The sequence below is a fragment of the Miscanthus floridulus genome, chromosome 10, assembly GCF_019320115.1.
Source record: "Miscanthus floridulus cultivar M001 chromosome 10, ASM1932011v1, whole genome shotgun sequence".
In the NCBI taxonomy this organism is placed as follows: domain Eukaryota; kingdom Viridiplantae; phylum Streptophyta; class Magnoliopsida; order Poales; family Poaceae; genus Miscanthus; species Miscanthus floridulus.
This window is the reverse complement of record NC_089589.1, coordinates 127,775,122-127,780,661: the sequence shown is the minus strand read 5'-3', so window position 1 is coordinate 127,780,661 and position 5,540 is coordinate 127,775,122.

The window sequence follows — 5,540 nt, the reverse complement described above, 5'->3', positions numbered from 1 at the left end:
CACACAGGTTAGAACCTCAGGAGTAATTGATTGTATTAATATTTACTCTTAAGTATCACAGTAAGGACCAGGACGTCTAAGAGGAGGTGAATTAGGCAACTTAAAAATCTACTTTTAATTATGACCTCTAATTTTGACCTTAGCAAAACATATGCAAATAAAAAAATTATCTAAATGCGCAACTACGGTTTTGCTATGTGTATTGCTATCTCTACCGCAAAAGAGTTATGTACCTTAGGTTCTAATCCTATTAATTGGCCTATCAAAATAAGCTAGGAAAGTAAGCACGCACCCAAGATACATAATAAAAATACGGAAGGTAAAAGGGTGACAGAGATGTAAACTCCCGTCGATGAGTCCAGTATTTGTACCGATATATCGAGAAGCTTCCATTTCTCCCTAGTCCTCGCTGCACGTGGATGTCAATCCGCTTCCAGGTTTATGATCCGCTCTGCTCCGATCCGTTTTCATCTCTAGTGTCTCCTTTAAGCTGTTTAGGCATAGTGGGTGTTTAGTTATTAAGAATATGGTTAATATACTTTGTTCACGTTGTTCATATATGGATCTCAGCTACATAGGCACGAAGGACAAATTTGAGGTAGGAGGAAGAATCTCCTAGCAAGCAATACTAAGATGCCCTATTTCACCAACAATTGTCTGCATCACTATCACTATATATACCTGCTATTAGTCCGGCTGTGCATCACTATTTGCTGAAATGCGGAAAGGGCCGGTTAGGATCTCAGAGCTAAACATTAGCTCAGCTTGTGAAAATAGGATAAACATGAGCTAATTACGAGCTAACAAGGGTAATGGACTCTAACCACCAATTCGCCCCATTAGCTCTTATTTGCCCTTAGCCTTTCTATTTGGTATCCGAAAACAGGAGCTAACTGTGAGCCCCCTGGATCCAAACAAACAGCCCCTAACCTATGTAAAAAGAATACTTGTGGCATATGTGATAGATTGCGCAGCATAGGAACCATGTATCCCATTGAAATATTGTCTACCAAACAGTATTAGCAAAAATATATACTTGTACATGGGCTGCGCAGTCCAAGAATTCGGAAGCGCCACACTAGAGTCAAAACCGGCCCACATGCACATGGACATATAAACAATTCCGGACACGCTGGCCGCTACTCACATGCTTAATTCTGCCCCTAAAAAAAAGCATGCTGGTGTCTCCATGGGCTTCTGTCCCTTGCTGTTTTTGTCTTCATCTCATATACATGGGCTATCGCATTTTGTCATAACACAGTCGAGCGCCGTACGTGCAGTCCAGCCCGTTATAGAGAAATTCAAAAATCAGCATGCACGTGAGCTCGCTCATGTGTCAACCATTGCAAGAACGTTGTTGTTCATAACGTCAACCGTTACAATGTTTGACGCGTCCTCCCTAACTGGAAAATGACGTTTTGAGTGTGATCTTCGCAGTATTATTTTTGTAGCCAATCATTGCTATTTTCACCTGTTGTTCTTTCAGTTTTAGATATCAGACTGCTTTCATCGTAAAATTATTTATCATGGCAAACAATTAATTATCCAAAAGGTTTGCGATTCCAGTCGACAACTCTAGAGCACATAAAGCTTATTCTAATACAGGTACAATCATAGCAATGGGTTACAAACTGATATGGGGAACTATATTTTAGTAATTAATGAGTACAAAAATAATTGAAAATGGTTGTGAAACCAATTGAAATTGTCAAATTTTTATATTTAGCTAAATTCAGAAACAGTAAAAAAAAGGCATCATAATATAGAAAAACAAAAATGGTCGGTATGGGATTGATCTTAGATGTACACATAGAGATCAAGGTCATCAAGGAATTAAGTATAATGACATTTTTATCTATATAAAAAAGAACGTATCACTCGATGTTTTGAACATTGAAAAGGGCATTGTACATCGTGAACGTGGAGCCGTGGAGGAGTCTCCTGCCAGAAAAGAGGAAAAATCAATTCCTTCACGGTTCTTTTTTTTACTGGGTCCACATATTTTCCTTTTTTAAAAAAAAACACACACACCGAAATACTTGCTTCTTCCTCCTCCGTTGACAGATAGATCAGGAGTCGTGGCGAAGCCTTGGTCCGTGGGTCCTCCCCTGAGCCTACCACTTCGGGCGTGGCTGCTCCCCTGAGTCTGCCAGCGTTCGCGTCTTCCTCCTTTGACCTCTGCCATCCCGCGAGGGGCTGCGCCCTTGTTCGCAATCCGGCCTCCACCTTCGATCTGGAGGCTTGGACGCCTCTGCTCTTCACATGCCTAGCGGCTCGGCGACGGCGATGACGTCAGGTCCAATTGAAACGGTGTTGCCGCGCTGTGACCAAGAGGGAGTCGACTTGTGTGATTAATTCCGTTGCACAGGCGTATGTGTCCGAGAGGGAGTCGAGCCATGGATTAAGGGGGCATGGGGTAATATAAGATCTCGGACAACAAAAGGCTCACTACGGGAAACAAGGCCTTTGCTGAGTGCAACTTTCTTTGCCGAGGACTAAAAGCGGGGCACTCGGCAAAGAGCTATTTTGCCGAGTGCCGCACTCGGCAGCGATATACACTCGGTAAAGAAGGTTTTCTTGAGTGTCAGGCACTCGGCAAAGGCCCTTTTTACCGAGTCTCAGGCCATCGGCAAACCCTGGCGCTCGGCAAAAAGCGGCGTCAGGTAACGGCTGCTGCCTGCCGTCCAGGTTTGCCGAGTGCCAGCGGGTAGACACTCGTCAAACCACATCTTTGTTCGATGTATTTTTCCTTTTCTCTTTTTATCTCTTTTGTTGTTTTTCTTATCTTTACATTTTGCTTTTTCTATTTTCAATTTTTCTATATATTTTAATTTCTTGTGGCCATGATCTTGTGATATAGTCATGATATTCAAATTAATATTTTCTATATATTATTCTCATTGTTCTGATAGTGTTCCATGATATATTTGTATTCATTCGACCTTTACAATGTATTCATGAGATGTACAATGATGTGTTATGCATTGTTCAAATAATATTTTTGAGATATTCCATGGTGTATTATCATTTCCTTTGAAGTATTCATGTTTTGCAAATGATGTATTTTGTTGTGTTCCTGTAGCACAGGTGTGCGTACCATAATGTATATTTTTGTTCACATAGTATCAGTTTGATGTTCAATGACCATGATGATGTTCAATGACCATGATGTATGTGAAGTTTCACACAGTACACATGAGATATCTATATCAAATTTTAGGTTATTCGTGTAGTATCCATGTAATGTTTCATGGTATATTTCAAATGTTGTCTTTTTAATACTAGTAGAGACACATATTATAGAATATCATTCTTCTAAGTGTATCACTTTATTTTCCAAAATTTGTTATTGTTGTCCCAAATCTAGAACATTTTTCTTCTGAAAGCGAAGAAATGTTCCCTGATCCTAGAACATTGCCTTGCTTGATAACAAATGTGTACCTTCACTTTTGCCAGTATATTTTGTAGTATTGTTTTTTCTTGTATCTTTGTTCGTGTGGTGATATTTACTTGGAGGATTTTTATGTAGCATTGTAAAACTATGTTCATACTATTTATGAGATGCATTCTAAATTATCATTTTACGTCGTATTTTTTAACATGTTCCATGATGTCTTCTGGATTTTCTCAAAGTATCCGTGTTCGATACATGATACCTTTTTTTATTTTCCTATAGTACCCATGAGATGTTCCGTGATATATTTTGTGGTCTTTGTATGCTGCATATTGTAGTTTCATGATGACTTTTTGATTGTTCACTCAGTACCTATGAGATGTTCCAGGATAGATTTTTAAGTTCTTTAGTATAAGCTAAATGCACTCACAATGCATGAAATGTTTTCCATTTCCTAATATTAGACACGAATATTATGGAATAGCATTCCCGTGAACCTTTAGTTTTATTTTCAAAATTCTAGAATCCTATAGTCACTACCGGGAACGAGAGTTTTGCCGTGTGCCGAGTGTTTTTAGCGCAGCACTCGGCAAAGATCTTGTTTGCCGAGAGCCCGAGAGAATACACTTGGCAAACATAAAACGTTTCCGGTAGTGAGTCATCAATCTATACAATATGAGGAGGGGTATGGAAACCCAATTGAGATCATAATCATCATCACGAACACAACACGAATGCCCCTGCAAACACTTGGACATGGCACAGAAACAATTAAGCACTCCTCATAAAATAGATGTAGGGTAACTTATATGAGAACAAATATAAATTGGGGTCCCGAGTGCAACCATTGATCTACTGTGCATGATTCAAATGGATTACCTGTCCGAGCCAAAAACTACTTCACCAGGGGCAGTTCTCTTAAGGCAACCACCTCTAGAAATGGATTTCCATGTGTTGACACCGTTTTTTGCACGTGTCAAAATAATCGGAGTGGACTAATCGGCAAGGGGAAAGTTATTGAATACTTTGATAGCCAATGAAAGCCAGTTTGTAAAAATGGTTGCCGATAGCTGGTGATGATCGATGGAAAGGTTGATTTGGACTCGGGCGTTGCCGATGAGGTTGGAGGAGTTGTTGTCGATGCCGATGAAAGGAGGCTTGAAGATTACTGCCGATGAAACAGGGAGTATGCCGATGAAGGAAGACTTGAAGACTACTGCCGATGAAACAGGGAGTATGCCGATGAAGGAAGACTTGACGACTACTGCCGATGAAGCAGGGAGTATGCCGATGGGAAGGAGGACAGTGAGATTTCCATCGTAATTGAGGCGGACAGGGAAATAGATAGGAGTTGATTTCCTTTTCTGTATTTGTTAGGTTATGATTCGTGTAAGAGTCACGTGTTTCCTTAGATATAGGATTGGTGTCCTAGTTGTGTTTGGTTGTGTCTCTTTAGATCAGGGTATAAATATGGAGTAAGGGGCAATGTAATAGACAATATCAATCAATATCAAAACCAACTTTTACTCCTATTTGCATCTACTTACTTTTCGGCGACTTCGTCAATTTGCATATTTTTCCTTTTTACGAGTTCTCATTGATTCGGCGAACTGCATCGCTTCAGTGCGACCTTCGGCGATTCTCGAGTTCCGCGTGAGCACCTCTTGGCCGTGACTTCCGGGCGTATCGCTGTTGTCAGGACCAAAGTGTTCGTATCTTCATCCTTGTCGATTAGCAGGTCAAATCGACTGGCACGCTTTGGATATCGATTCGGGTATTAGCCCTTTGTGTTTGCAGATCACTTTTGCATCAACACATCTTTTGGCACGCCCGGTGGGACAAATCAATCAATATGTTCAATTCCGAGATCGATCCAGGGAACATTATCGCAGTATCAGAAGAAGATCTCAAGGAAGAACAGAGGCAGGCTATGGAAAAGGCTGTAGAAGAATACAAGCAGCTTTGTCTGAGATCGTTTAGCTTGAACAAGAGTGGACAAGTCATCCAGAAGCAAGATTTGCCGTTGCCTCGGCAGGTTACCTTTGACTCCAATCCTGGTAAACTTCAAGAGATGGTTAATTCTGCAGTAAATCATGCTTTGATTAATCATTCCAATGTGCTGTCCAATACTGTTCATAATGCTGTG